Source organism: Zootoca vivipara, chromosome 3 (assembly GCF_965207765.1).
Source record: "Zootoca vivipara chromosome 3, rZooViv2.hap1.1, whole genome shotgun sequence".
Classification (NCBI taxonomy): Eukaryota; Metazoa; Chordata; class Lepidosauria; order Squamata; family Lacertidae; genus Zootoca; species Zootoca vivipara.
The window spans coordinates 52,804,996-52,821,716 of NC_142586.1; positions in this window are offsets into that span (position 1 = coordinate 52,804,996).

The following is a 16,721-nucleotide window of genomic DNA, read 5'->3' on the forward strand; positions in this document are numbered from 1 at the left end:
CCCATCATCCTTGAGCTGAAGATGCTTGGGACTGATGAAATTTGGGTTCCAACAACATCTGGAGGGTACCGTATTGGCTACCCCTGGCCTACACTTGAGTAGCAGCAGCTAACCAGGGTGTCAAGAGTTTTGCTCTTGGTACTTTGAACTGGAATTGCCTGGGATTGAACCGGCAACCTTCTGCATGACAAACCATGTAATCTTCCACTGAGCTACAGTCCCTCTCCAAAGTTTACTAGCATTTCTTACTCTTCAGTTTAGATCCAATCAGTTTTTGTTGTCATACATGACTATACAAGCTAATTTTAGACATGGACATTGGTAATTTAAATATACCATTCTTCGCTTGCTTTTTATGTTTCCACTGGGTTGTGATGGTTTTTGCATTTTGTTTAAAAAAAAATTCTCCAAATAATGAAAAAAAGAAAATGCATTTTTAATAATAATAATAATAATAATAATTCATTGAATTTCTCGTGAGTGGGGTACAAGCTTACTTTACTTTTGAGGTGGCCATGAAGTGTTTGTGAGGGCCCTTTCTTTCATTCTACAAATGATCTCCCCAGTGGTTTGCACTCTGCAGCCTTCCTGTGCACCTGTACTCCATTGAAAGCCCAGGGGAAAACATTGTGAGCTAATTCCTCCCATGGGGCTTTTCAGATGAGGAAATACAAGAAGACTGCAGAGTGCAGAATACATTTTTACTTGGAAGTGGGGGGGGGGTCACCCTTGACCACCTCACAAAAAGGTAAACTGAAAACCCCAAACCCACCAAAATATGGAAGCATCCTGAAAATGAAGCAGAAAACTAGAAGCCTCATTCCCAGAGGAAGGGAAACTTTGATAAACATCCTTAGAAATTGATCCCATTATTCAGTGAGAGGCAAATTCCAACCAGATTTTCATAACTGGTTTGTGGTTGCTTTTTAGATTTCACAATGAACATTAAAAAAAAAGAAGCTTGGATGCCATCCAAATGTTGGTGCATGCACACTAATGGCGCTTTGAATTTATCATATTGCCTTGGGTATTATACATTGGTTTCACCTGGCCTCATAGCACTAGTCATGGCAGTGAAGAACTCTGCAATATTATTTATTTGTTGGTCTAAAGCTCTTCAGTCAAAACCAACTCCCAGAATGGATTACAAAGACCAATAATATGATAGTCCCTGCCACCAGCCTTGCAATCTAAAATGCACAACACAAAAGTTAAATAGATTAGAAGGGAGGAGAGGAAATACAAATTCAAGAGCAGTACTTCATAGGATGATTGGCTGGAATGGAAAGAGTTCAAAGAAAGGAGGAGCCAAAAATTTCTGGTCCCAGCAATCGATTGACCGTGCTTCCCAAAGTGGCCTCTGGTGCAGCCTGATGGAATAGCTGTTGCAAGATGACAACTGAGGGGTAGGAGAAGCCTGGTGGAACTGTGTCACCGGAATGGTCCTTCTTCCATTCCTTCCCACCCATGCTGCCTGCTGGAATAGCTATTACCAGTAATAGAAGGCAGCTTAAGGAGGGTTATTCTGACTCCAAACATTTATATAAACTTCTAGCTCATTGTATCTCAAAACCTTGGGATGAACAGCAGCATTTAAACAAAATGAAACCCACAGAATAAAATGAGCATTACAGTATAAACCTCCATTTAGCATGTCAGAGTCAATTCACCCCCATACTGGTTTCAGCCTGAACCAGGTTTATCACACACTTGTTAGTCTACAGCTTGGACTTTGGGAAGACTCCTAAAGAAGATCATGGCCACCCATCTGAGGGCCGCCATTAATCCAGTTTTGTTCTGGTTCAATCACAGTCAGCTTGTCTGCATTCTTAGTCCCCCACTGTGAGGGAACCTAATGCAAAAGTCAGTGTTTCATTGGGAGTGGAATGTTGTCCTGGGCTCACAGCCAGCTCACAGCCTCTTCTGATGTTACTTTTTATTGGCACAGATCTTACATATATGAGCTTTGCTCCCATACACATTCGTGGTCCGTCTCTGGAGAACAATTTACCTGTAACTTATACCTTTTGAATAATTCTTGGCTGACTTGACTGAAACCCTTTAGGTATATATCTGAAGAGAGTTTTGTCTGCAAACTTGGATGGAGACCTTGCCTGACTTTTTTTGATGGTTCGTTCATTTTCTCTCCCAACATCAGATTGTCATCTTAAAACTGGATTTGGTAAGGTCTGTCTCTTAGGATAATATTAGCCCCCCCCCCCAAAAAGAGCTCTTAGAAGGCAAGCAGGAAATCAACTCATAGCACAATGACCTTTTAGATTGAATGCTGTTGGAGAAGTTTGCATGTCCAAGTCAATGGATGTCTTGCTAATGGCTCTCTATATATTTCAACCAGGACCACTAAAATACATCTGTACTTTTTATTCAAGCATGAAATACTGCATTGTGAGAGAACAAAGGAGCCACATTGAATCATGTTATTTGGTGGCTTTTAAAAACCAAAAAATAAATGAATGACATTCTCCACATTTGACAGCATGTGTCATGCCAGCCTGCAGTGCTTTTTTCGACGAGTGCTTTTAAACAGAAACAGGGGTTTTTAAATCCTGCAAAGGCGGGAGGGGGATAATAAAAACTATTGAAAATCACAGGAGAGAAAAGAAAAAAATGTTCCAACAAGATGTACAGCTAGTAGATGAACATGTAACAAGGTGGCTAAAGGATGCTAATCCTTAGTAAATTATCCTGAATATGCATTCTAGAAATTACTGCCAATCAGAAAGTTTAATGCATATATAACTAGGAATTTTGTTTGTTAGATTAAACAGAGTGGCTAGTAAATATTGCATCATTAGGGGGGTTGTGCATTTATAAGAAGTCCCAGACTCTTTGTTTCTAATCTCCAAAATCTTTACTAAGATTCATGTGTCTAAGAAACATATTTGTGATATTAGCTTTAAATGGCCATTGTTTTGTGTGCATTTATCAGAGGTTGGAATTGATCCATTTACTCGAGAGATTCACTGCCTGAACTTAAGAGCTTGACAGCAGGCCCATTCTCTCATCCTCAGTACTTTTAAATTATTAAGCTATGCCCATTTCAAAGGACTAAAACAAATTGAATCTGGCAGATGTTTGTTTCCTATTAAATGGGAGAAAAGCATTGTGGTGGTCGCTGCGAAATAAATCTCATTTTAAATGGGAAAGCAGTCTGTTTACTAATCCAATACTGCAAGTGCTGTTTATTTATACTTTTTTATTGCGGGAGGTGGAGGGGGGGTGAGAGACTCAGAGGACAGCAAGAATGCAGAATCCTTGGAATCTGTTTTGAAATTGCTGATCATCCAAGTTCCGTGTTCTGTATTAGACACACAATTACCATTGACTGGCAATAGTGTCTAGCTCAGCCTCGGCGGATTGATCTGTCAAGCTGGTGAAGAAATGCTGAGCCGAGTTTTGGAAACCACATCACTGAGCCGTTTCCCAAATGTAACTGTGGTTGTTGCCCAACAGTCTGAAGAAGTGAGAGAGAACAAATGGAAGCATGAAATCGGGGTAACAGATGCATCCATAAGGTACAGAATACCAAGAGAAATAGGACAGAGAAACTAAGCAATTGTGAAGTCACACTTTATTCATCGTTTCTAACATCTGTTCGTGTAGGCTTGGGAAAACACTGAAGGTAGAGAATGTAAGCTTTCGGTGTCATTTGAACTTGATTGGACTTGACAATTAAGCACTGAAACCTATGGAGAGCTAGATGACTATTGGACAAATTTCCATAGTTCTGCATATGTCCTACAGCAGGGGAGGGGAAACCTCAAGCTCGGGGACCAAACACAGAACTCCATTTCTCTCAGTCTTGCCACTGGGAGTCTCCCAAGCGTCATCCTCTCCCCAGCCACATTCCCTCTCCTAAAGTTGCATCCCTCACCAGGCCTGCTTTGCACCCTCTTCGGGTTTTCCCGGAGCAGAATGTGTGCTTGAATTCTGATAATGCTTCATACTTGCCTGGATGCAGAAGGGTGTGCAAACATCTGTAGAAACAAGTCTAAAATTCACATTGTTACTGGGAATGTCCAAAAGAGAGTGCAGCCTTTGGGCCAAGAATGGTTCCCCAGCCCTGACCTATAGTAGTATATTTGTTGTGTTCCATTCCTGGTTTCTGCACCATTTTTTTTAGAAAAAAATTAAAACCAGAACATTGGGTCTTGAAGCATCATTCAACTACATAGTGGCTTTCAGGTTGAAAGCAGGAAGGTTGTATCCAGTGGTGGCTTGCACTAGCAGAAATGCTTCTGCCTGCCCATAGTCTGGTCCTCCATTTTCACCCATCCCACCACCAGCAATAGCAGCCTCCTCTTCCAGCCTTTCTCAACCTTGTTTCCATCAGCCCCAAGCACCTGTCTGTAATATTCTCTGTGTCTTATCCCATTCTGTTCCAGACGGTCCCACAACCCTCAGGAGAAGCTCTTGGGAGACACACGGTGCTGCAATTCATAGAATCATAGAGTTGGGAGAGACCACAAAGGCCATCCAGTCCAACCCCCTGCCAAGCAGGAAACACCATTAAAGCATTCTTGACATATGGCTGTCAAGCCTCTGCTTAAAGACCTCCATAGAAGGAGACTCCACCACACTCCTTGGTAGCAAATTCCACTGCTGAACAGCTCTTAGTGTCAGGAAGTAGGTGGGATCAGCAGAAATCAGATGGTCCAGTTTGCGCAAATGGAAATACTTCTGTTTGCATAGAGTCATCACTGGATACTGCATAGAAATTTAGAATTGGATTCAGCCTTTTCAGGGGAACAACACATAGTATCTAACCCAGATAAGAATGGGTAACCAGGCCCTTGGCTGAATATACCATGTTGTTGTTGTTGTTGTTTAGTCGTTTAGTCGTGTCCGACTCTTCGTGACCCCATGGACCATAGCACGCCAGGCACTCCTGTCTTGCACTGCCTCCCGCAGTTTGGTCAAACTCATGTTCGTAGCTTCGAGAACACTGTCCAACCATCTTGTCCTCTGACGTCCCCTTCTCCTAGTGCCCTCAATCTTTCCCAACATCAGGGTCTTTTCCAAGGATTCTTCTCTTCTCATGAGGTGGCCAAAGTATTGGAGCCTCAGCTTCACGATCTGTCCTTCCATATGGCCTTTTAATATACCATATACCATATAGCCTTTTAAATGTGTTTTTGGGAGATGGGTTATTGGGTTTTATTTTTTATTTATTTTCCTGTTACATATTTCCCCACCCCCATTGTATTTTTATGTTGTGAACTGCTCTGTGATCTTCAGATGAAGGGCAGGATAAAAAAATTAATAAATAATGATAATAATAATAGTAGTATTTTAGAATGGTGACTATTCTGAACTCAGTAGGTATCATGAGTTGAGTCCAGACTTAGACATGCTTACAACAGACTCGCTCAAATCAGTGCATTGTGTCCAAATAACTTTTATTGAGGCAGACCCAAATAAATTAATGGGCTGGGCTTACAATAGTCATGCGCATTAATTTCAGTACATTTACTTTGAGTAGGACTGAGACTGGATACAACCCAAGTCTCATTGATTTCAGTGGATCTACTGTAAGCACGACTAAGGCTGGATTGAAGCCTTTGCCGCCTGACTCCTTGTTTCATGATGACGATGTTCTCAGTTACCTTCTAGATTTCAAAACAAAAAACACCTTGTTATCCATCAATGAACACATCTCTCCTTTGTTTACCTATAGGGCAGTATGTGTGCAATAAAATGTTGCATGATAATTTATTGCCACCTTGATCATAATCTCATTGTGAACTTCGATCATCAGTCAACCAACCATTTGTGTATCTCTACACTTTCAAATTAGCCAGATTGATTGCTTGGTTAAAATCGCAATGTGAAATCATGTAAGATCCTGCTTCTAAATTCAATTAGATGAAATTGCCTATAGAATAAGTACACAGTTGCCTTTCAGGATTTGTCTCTGCATGTGCAGAAGGGCTAAAGTGATAGGTTTGGCCACTGCCCAGCCCCAGCAGCAATTCTAAAGCCATACAAAACTGAAAATAAAGCATACTACTGCTGGCTCCATCTTTGCATATACGGGTATATATATATATATATATATATATATATATATATATATATATATATACACACACACACACACACACACACACACATTCACACACACAGGTGTTATCATATCTGCATATTATAAATACAGGGACGCAGGTGGCACTGTGGTCTACACCACTGAGCCTCTTGGGTTTGCTGATCAGAATGTCGGCGGTTCAAATCTGCACAATGGTGTGAGCTCCCGTTGCTCTGTCCCAGCTTCTGCCAACCTAGCAGTTTGAAAGCATACCAGTACAAGTAGATAAATAGGTACCACTGCAGCGGAAAGGTAAACTGTGTTTCCATGCACTCTGGCTTCTGTCACGGTGTCCCGTTACACCAGTCATGCTGGCCACATGACCCAGAAAGCTGTCTGTGGACAAACGCCAGCTCCCTTGGCCTGAAAAGCTAGATGAGTGCTGCACCCCACAGTCACCTTTGACTGGACTTAACTGTCCAGGGTTCCTTTACCTTTACTTTTTACGTATTATAATTACATGCTCCGAATTCTCTCCTTTGTAGCTTAGATACATCATATTAAAAGCTTTATCTTCTTAGAGATCATTTTGCACTGATTAGTTTAATGTAATGCACATAAGTATTTTGAACAAGCCTTTTTTTACATGTTTTACATTTAATAGAATTTAATTTTAAAATGTATTTTATAAGTAAATGTATACTTACCCAATGGAGAATGTACTGCTTTCAAGACAGCATTCTTTGTTTTTATCAGATAATGTTGTTTCTGTTTTCTTAACGAAAGTGGATTATTTGAAGTGCAAAAATTGCCAGTGGCTTAAAAAACAACACTTTCTACGATTTATTTCATGATAATAGACATTCACAAACTTTCCACAGCTTCTATTTAGATACATTTTCAAATAATGATTAATTATTTGCTTTGGTTTTTTTTAAAAAACAACAACATATGCAACAAAAATCCAAAGAACAGAAGATAGAGAAATGCCCTATTGATTACCTTATCCATCACTTTTTTCAACAGAAGTTTGTTCACAGAGTGTGGCTTCAAAAGATTACACTAACTGAAAAAAGAATCTCGTGAGATGTTTTGTTTATAAATCCAGGTTCAGAGTTGTTCATGATCCTGTTATTTTCCTGGTAGGTAATCTGTTGGAGTAATTGTTTACTTTTTATTCTGATCCCCTCGGCAATATATGATGATGTTCTGAGATGTAGCAAATGCATTGTTCAATTTTCCTTTGAGAAAAGGTCACAGCACTTGGGGCTTTTTATTTTAGAAAAAAAAAGGCAGAGGGGGTATGATAGATTTGTATAAAATTATGCACAGCGAGGAGAAAGATAAGTTTTTCTCCCTCTCTCATAAAGTTAGGACTTAGGGCCATTCAATGAAGCTAAATGTTGAACAATTCAGGACAGACAAAGGGAGGAAGTGATGGCCACTAAACTGGGTCGCTTTAAAAGAGGATTAGACAAATTCATGGAGGATTAAAAAAAAAGAAAAATTCCTTCAGTAGCACCTTAAAGACCAACTAAGTTTTTATTATGGTATGAGCTTTCGTGTGCATGCACACTTCTTCAGATACTTGAAGATATTATCTGAAGAAGTGTGCATGCACACGAAAGCTCATACCAAAATAAAAACTTAGTTGGTCTTTAAGGTGCTACTGAAGGAATTTTTCTATTTTTCTTCGACTCAGACCAACACGGCTACCTACCTGTATCATGGAGGATAAGGCTTTCAGTGGCCACCCGCCACAATGCCTTTCCACTGATCTTGGAAGCAGTATTGAATCGGGTGGTTTCCTTCCTCCAGCTGTAGAGCTTCCCCTCCTGCCTGCTGAAATCCCTGCTGGCAGCAACCAAATGGAAGTCCCAAAACAGGTTGTCCCAGGGCAGGAAGGGTGAGAGACTGAGTCTGCCCAGAATCCCTTGGGTACCTACTGTCATCACATGCTTGAACTAGGCCTGATCCAAGCCTAATCCCTGCACTAGCTCCAGGTTGGCACAGTGATCCCTCCACAACAACCACCTCCAACCCTGGCCAGGGATCACAGCAGGGCAGTGAATGTGGCAGTAGTTCCACTGCTCCATTAAGCACCTCCCTCTCCCTAGGCAGCAACCAGGGGTTGGGTATTTCCAAAACATAAGATAAAAAACAAATAAAATAAAACCTACATACAGCAACAGCGTTTTGTGTTGTATAGGCTCCTAGGATGTAAGTAATGGGCCCCGCCTGTTAGCCTGCTCCCTAATATATCACTGGTTTGCTCCTTTCTATATATAGGGTGTCTACATTCTGCATGGACTGGTTGTAACAATTACTTTGATAAAATGGATATTTTGTTATGTGCAAATGGCTTTAGATACCTGTTAGGTCCATAAATGACCATATAGCATATTTTCAACACAAATAACAGCGACAATTTGTTGTTGGCAAAGGACAGCTGGACATATAAAGGGCCCCATTACCTTCAGTAGCTTAGGGGCTCATCAAACCTAAATCTGGACCTGGCAAGGATTCCCACTTGCACAACTCCTTTACCTCTCCTCATCCTCCCCAAATTTGCTGGGGGGGGGAGGCAAAACAGATTTAGGGGGTGGGGGTAGCAGGGAGGAGAGTAGGGAAAATCTTGTTGCACATGCTTAACTCCATGTGCTGACAGGATGGTTTATAAGCATTCTTTTGTTTATTATTTCTATTGTTTATTGTTTACTGTATGCTGTTTCTTATGCTAGTCTGATTGTTGATTTGCACACAGACATTTCTGGACCGAACTCATTGTGATCAGGACTGCAAAATCATTACTCATAAGACCAAATGGTGCATGAAGTAGGTTTTATGGACAGGAATCCCAAATTGTTTCATTGTGTAACTTGATGTTTATAGCAGCCTTTCACAACGTGTATGTAAGGTAGGCCTGTTTCACTATCCTCAGTCAACAAATCAGTCAGTAGCAGAAGTTGAAAACTAAAATAAATGCAGTTTGTGGAGATCACAGCTTACAATTATTTTTATATATTAGAAAAAAATCAAATAATATTATACCAGAATATGGATCGAAATCTCTTTATGTTGCAACTCCCCCTAGTGGGACATGATTTATCATTTTAATATGTATCCACTGCTAACAACATGAATTTTCCTTTTCAATAAAAATCAGTCCTTTTCATGTATTTGGGTAATCACTGACATAGAAGAACTTCTTCTGAGATTGACATATATTTTTGAAAGCAGAATTAATTTCAGTTGTGTAGTGATTACTGCTGGACTGTTAAATGTATTCAGAAACAATTATAAACAGGCCTTGAACATTGAAAAGGAGCAATAACATAATACTTAGTAACAGGCTTTTTCTCCCCATATGAATTTGCATAACATAAAATGTCTGCTAATCAGCGGCAGATGATGTGAGAAAGTGGCAGGACTCACCTGACCGCTGATCTGTCTGCTTACCAAGAGGCAGAAGGGGTAGGGCAAGGGCCACTGTGGGGCACAAGCACCGCTGGTCCATCTGCCCCATGCTGATCTCCTCTTCCAAGTCAGCAGCAGCAACATGACCAGCTGAAGGTCAGGTGAGCATCACTACCATGCTGCACATTTCACTACCACTATACAGTAAAGGCTTTGCATTCAATATTATATCTAAAGCTGCTTTCACAAGAAACACTTGCATTTTTGTTCATTTCCTATCTCGGCGCAATGATGGCCAGCAGTAATAATAGTAAAGTGAAATGGGTTGGACCCAGATGCCAAGATCAGACCTACTGAAACCAAGTCCTATTTATTTCAGTGGTGTTGTGTAGCCTCTTCTGTAATAGAAAACACAGTGAGTGGAATTTTGTTTTGTAGCCAAGATGGGTTGGATCCAGACTCAAACATACTTAAAGTACGATTCATTTCAATGGGTCTACTCTAAGTGTGACCAAGTCTAGAGCCATCCCACTATGAAAGCGCTCTAAAAGTCAAGCCGTTTTTAATTATTGTAGTTCAGCATCTCTCCTTCATGTGAACTGGTTTCTTTAAATGGCACACAGGTGTCCTAAATATTGTACAGTTTGTGCAACATATACTGTAGGAAAAAATATTGAAATAGTTTTCAAGTCTGAAACATACTTCTTAAGAGCCATCTCACACTTTTTTATTAAGGTGGACTTGTAAAACATGTGCTGCTGTTGCATTTTGATAAATCACGTTTCATCAGAAAAAATCAGTGTGCTTTACAGTACCTAGTAAGACAATAGCATTGCATTCAACAAAACAATTTGGTTGACTGACATTCAATGCCTTTTGAAAATGTGTTTTGCGGGTGGCTATTGGGTTGTTCTTGTTTTTATTTTGATTACGTATTCCGTGTTTTTATATTGTGATTTTGTCCTGTGAACTGCCCTGAGACCTACAGGTATAGGGCAGTTATAACAACAACAACAACAACAACAACAACAACAACAACAACAACAACAACAACAACAACAACAACGAAACAGTCCAGCAGCAGGTGGCATAATGCAAATAACCTTGCATAGACTCCAGCATGTTCCAAAGGCCTGGATAAATAGATAGATCTTTAGTTGATGGTGAGAACTCAGCACCAGAGAAGGTTGAACCCCTCTGCAAGGGTTGGAAGTTCCACATGGTTCCTTGGTAAATATATGCTAGTGGTAAACATGGGTTTGTTGCGCAATGCATCTTTGGGAATGCTTTATAAAAACAATTTAATTGCATAAACACTAGGTGGCAGAGTAAGTACAGAAATATCTAAATGTTAGGTGCTATTTCTAAACTTTACAGCAATTTGAACAAGTCAATATATTAGAGTACACTTTTTAAATTTGTAGTAATCTCTTCCCTCCTTTGTTTTTCTCTTCCAGAAATGCTCCTGATCAGGTGTGAAACTGCAGGTTTTGTCAAAAAGCAAAACATATGGGACATGTTAAAGCTTACAAGGAATGCAGAAACAAAACTGAATAGAATATCAAAACTGAGTTAACACAATGCTACTTAAACAATACATTCATATTTACTGTACATGTGGGGTTTAATCCTGTATGTACTTACCCTGGAAAAGGTCCCATTGAAAACAATAAATGTCTGTGGGTTTTTTTCCATTTACACCATGGACTAAAATAAATTGATTTGCAGTGATAGGAGGTCCGCCTCAGGAAAAAAACATATGTTTACTAAGCTTTCATATATTTGGTGCTAGGTAATTTGAAGGTCCCCCCACATATTTAAGATAGGTAAAGGTAAAGGGACCCCTGACTATTAGGTCCAGTCGTGACTGACTCTGGGGTTGCGGCGCTCATCTCGCATTATTGGCCGCGGGAGCCGGCGTACAGCTTCCAGGTCAACATGACAAAGCCGCTTCTGGCGAACCAGAGCAGCGCACAGAAACGCTGTTTACCTTCCTGCTTGGAGCAGTACCTATTGATCTACTTGCACTTTTACGTGCTTTTGAACTGCTAGGTTGGCAGGAGCTGGGACCGAGCAACGGGAGCTCATCCCATCGCAGGGATTTGAACCGCCGACCTTCTGATCAGCAAGCCCTAGGCTCAGTGGTTTAACCCACAGCACCACCTACGTCCCATATATTTAAGATACTTAATGCCATATGGCAGTGGGCCTCAGCGCAGGGTAGGAATGGAGGAGAAATTCAATTTAGTTCACATTTCAAGGCGATCCTACCAAATGTGTACCTTACGAAACCATAGGCAAGCAAAAAAAAAACCATCCTTCAACATTCTCTCATCTCTGAATTTTGCAATGCAATCCTCCAGCCAAGTAATATGTACATAAATTTATAAGCTAGGATTAGTGTGCTTTAAAATGCATATGTTAATAAAATAACACATAAAATGCATTATATTAGGAAAAAAATGCTTTGTAAACATGCATATTAGGCATACCAAAATTTGGAGAAATTCACATTAAAATGATGAATTTTCATGATTTTTATTTTTAAAACAACAACAACTCGTGAATTGATGCAGAAAACTGAATTTAAGATTGGAACAATGAGAAACTAAGAAAACAAAAACTGACATTTTGATCCATCCCCAAGGGGGGGGCAGGGAGAGAGGAGTAAATAAGTCAATGATTCCTTTGAACTATGTAGCCACTGAGGACAAGAGTACAGAAGTCTTCAAGCTGGCTGCATTGGGCAGAGATTGGTATTGTAACATGTGGTGACATAAAACACGCACATTCCACCTTAGGATTTTTACCATATACCGTACAGTCTCATGACTTTACCACCAGTCATTTCTTTTCTCCTTCTACTCCACTCCTCCCGCCCCCAAGACTTTGTTGACATTCTAGCCTGATGAAGAGTTTCGGAAAACACAAAATCTTGCACACTGATTTGGGACATGGACTGGAACAGTAGGATGGAAATGGCAAATCAGGTTCCCAAGAAGTAACATCACATATAAGCAATGCTACCAGCCTTCCCAAAATAGTTGCTTCCAAATTGAATTGCACTTTGTGGCTGTGCTATGTTGGTCATGGGTCCCAAAACAGGATGGGCTCCTATGGATCTACAACCTTAGCGTCACTATACACTATACCTTATGCTGAATAGGCTTCCTCGCAAGAAAAGGGAAAACTTGACAGCTATGACACTGCCATGTGGGCTCTTTGTCAAAAAGGCATGGTTTTAAAATTGTGATATGTAAATAAACACCCAACTCAACAGGGAAGAGACATGCCTAAGAGCTATTGAGTGGGAAACTGCCTTAAGAAGTTCTTGGGCTGGGGAAACCTAGGGACCGTCCAGCTCTACAGAACCAGGGGACCTCACTTTGCCAGCAGACAGCAGGTGTCTGGATTACAAACAGGTCAACTATGAAGTAATGGGTTATGGTGACTACTTACTAAGAACAACAGATTTTCTGCTGTCTTAAGAGCTTTAAGGTCTTAAGAGCTACAAGGAAGACAGATTTCAAAGGCACAGTTCTTCCCTCATGATATTGAAGGGATCGGGGGTGCTGGTGGAGCTTTGCTAAACTTTTCTCCTCTTTGGTTTTGTACTTTTTGATGCTTATGACTACTTTTGTTATGTTTGTAGCTATGGAACTTTTTATATGTTGTAAGCCACCTTGAACAGGGTTTTAACTATGGAAAGGTGGCATACAAATAAAAGGATGGATAGATTGATGCCATGAGTATGCAGATGGTCTCCAACTTTGCTTCTCCTTTGCATCTAAATCAGGTGAGGCTCTGGGAGAATGGGACTGGTGCCTTTGAAGACAGCCATTGAAGGTGGTCTGGAAACTGCAGATGGTTCAGAATAACACTGCCAAAGCTCTAATCAGGGCTGGCTGGGCTCCCTTGGTTTCTGATTCATTTCCAAGCCCAATTCAAAGTGCTGGTTTTGAGCTGTAAGGCCCAACATGACTGTTAAACAAACACCTCTTCTTATAGCATACCATCCAGCAATTTCTCTGATGAAAACAGAGATGTCTCATTGCATAATGATAATTTTACTATTTATACCCCACACATCTTACTAGGTTGCCCCAGCCACTCTGGGCAGCTTCCAACATATATAAAAACAACATAGAACATGAAACATTTTTTTAAAAACTTCCCTATACTGGATTGCCTTCAGACAGCTCAGGGGTCTGATAACTCCATGCCCTCCAACATTTCTCCAATGAAAATAGGGACATCCTAAGGAAAAGTGGGACATTCCAGGATCAAATCAGAAACTAGGGTGGCTTCTCTAAATCAGGGACATCCCTGGAAAATAAGGACACTTGGAGGGTCTGTCATAGGCACCTACTTGGAAAAGATCAATGACGGTTCTATGAGTGCCCCAACAATTTATGGTGGCTATGATGCAGAGAAGGGGACGACAGAGGACGAGATGGTTGGACAGTGTTCTCGAAGCTACAAACATGAGTTTGACCAAACTGCGGGAGGCAGTGGAGGACAGGAGTGCCTGGCGTGCTCTGGTCCATGGGGTCACGAAGAGTCGGTCACGACTAAACGACTAAACAACAACAACATGATGCAGAGAGTCTTTTCCATCATGGCATATTGTAGAATACTCTTTCCAGAGAGAGCCCTAACCGGCACCTACATATTTTCCCAGCACCAGGGAAAGACATATTTATTATCGCAGGCCATTTAGCATCTTAGCAATATATTTCAACATATTTAATAACTTTTGGGGATTATTTTATTTTTAGTGGCTTTTTAAAGATTGATCTAAAGATAGATGTTACTAGTTTTGACATTGTTCTGTCGTCTTATTTCTTTTTTAAAAATCTTAGCGCTTTGAGATTGTTCTTAGCTCCCCCTATGCCCTTTGGCAATCTGAGTATGGTGATAAAACATGTTTGTATTCTCTGTGCTGGGTCTCGGCTTTATTGTGACATTTGATTGCTCTACTTGCATTTTGTATCGATGTTTGTTTTAGATGCTTCTATTGTACTCTGCTTGGGGGACTTGGTTGGGAGGCAACTAATAGATGTAAACAATAAATAAACATGCCGTCTTGCTTGCTCACACTCCTAAATCGAGAGGCTGAAATGCAGAGTTGACTTCAATGAAAATCCATGTAAACAGTAATTTGAGATGGAAACCAGAAGGATTTTTCAATGTTATTCCCGGCTGTACCTCACAAGTTTATGTTTTGATCTTGTTAAAATGCTTACTGCCACATTTAAATGCTAGTTCTACAATTCTTCAAAGGCTCACAATAGGCTTTTAAATTACTGTTCCATATCTGGATTAAAAAGAGCTATATGAATGTTGAGAGGTATTTTTTTACATTATATCATTTAAACCTGGTAATATTGAAGCCGATTAGCAGATATGCTATTTTTTAAAACAAAGGGTATAATCCACCCCAAATTAAGTAAATTTTAAACCCATCAATTTCAGAGAGAGAGAGAGAGAGAGAGAGAGAGAGTTAAGCACTTTCCTAAACCCCTGTCATTGAAATGAATGGGATTTAAAGGTACTTAGCTTATATTTATTTCTCACATAAATAATCAACTTTGGTTAGATTGTGCCCCAAATTTATACATGATGAAATGGCAAGTGCTTGTCTGTCCAATTTTTTGGTACACTTTTGTAACACAATTCTAAGTAGCATGGCATCATTTTATAGGTTAAATGTCCATATTAGACCTACCATATGTAAGAATGACAGTAAATTCACTTCACATGATTCTGAAGTCCAGTTGACCAAGGATCCTTATAAATGGTAGATTTAATAATATAAACCTTCTCAGGGCTTTCCCCCCCAGCCAGAACTCAGCAGAACTTAGTTCTGGCCCCTCTCAGGTAGGCACCATTGCCATTCTAAGAGAACAAGGGAGGCATTCACGGGGAGTTCTGACACCTCCTTTTCTAGAAAAATAGCACTGAACCCTGCTGATTTGGATCAAACGCCCAACTATCCCAGTATGCTTCACTGCCATGATAGCAGGGGCAGTGCTAGGAGTTTCTCGGCTACCTCCTGCACCTGTCTTCTAGCACTATGCAGTCACCCACAGTGGGAAATCACAACAGTGGTGCAGCCATTGTCCTGGCCACTTCTCCCAGAATGCTTCACTCTGAGAAAGAGGACACCTTTAGCCCTTTCTCAGAACCCAGGTGAAGATGGAAGATGGAGGCAGGCAGCAAACCAAGCACCATGGATGGGAATCAGGCATCTCTGGAGGGCTCTGGGAGGGTATTCTAAACAATAGGGGATAAAGTGTAGAGAGCTTCGAGGGAAGGATAGAATCATCCAAAACCTTTGTCTAATTTGGGGCAATTTCCAACTTTTCAGAAGCCCCTTGTGCTCCATCTCAGATTGTCCTTATCCTTCAAAGAGACTTTCTGGGAAATGTACTTAAGTGCATAGGGGAGAAGGGATCATGAAACTTTACTTCTATAAGATAACTTAGGTTGGGATCCAATACATTGAATTTAGCCCATATAAAGTATGGAGAAATTATGACACTATTCTACCAACTTACTTACTGGTCTAGAACAGACTAAACCAGGCATCCCCAAACTTCGGCCCTCCAGATGTTTTGGACTACAATTCCCATCACCCCTGACCACTGGTCCTGTTAGCTAGGGATTATGGGAGTTGTAGGCCAAAACATCTGGAGGGCCGCAGTTTGGGGATGCCTGGACTAAACCCCACTGAATTTGATAGGTTTTATTTCTGAGTAGACACTCATAAATTGCACCATAAATGACAGAAAAGAAAAGAAACAGCCCAAGGTTTCCTTAAACGATATATACACATTTCACAAATATATCCCCCCCCCCAACAAAAAAATAACATTCCAGGCAAGGATTTCATCCCTTTGTTTCATTTCTCTAGTGTACAGAAGGGGGAGCCAAATGCAAAAAAATTGAAGGCTATGCATAGCCTTTGATTATATGCAGTGTTATTGTATTTGATTTTTTTATAGAAGCTTTTTTTAAAAATTAAAGTATTCTACTTTCTATGAAGTGTACTATGTTTAATCACTTGTAGTGGTAGGCTGAAGGATGCTTTTCATGAAGCAATGTTATGAATGACAACTGAAGGGACTATATTTCTAATTTTTGGCCAGCAGGCAGTAAATCAGGGTTGGTAACTAGGGTATTCCAAGACTTTCTGTTCAAAACAGACAGCACAGAGTGTCTGTCAAAGTTAAGTCATGGGTGCAGAGAGCTGTGA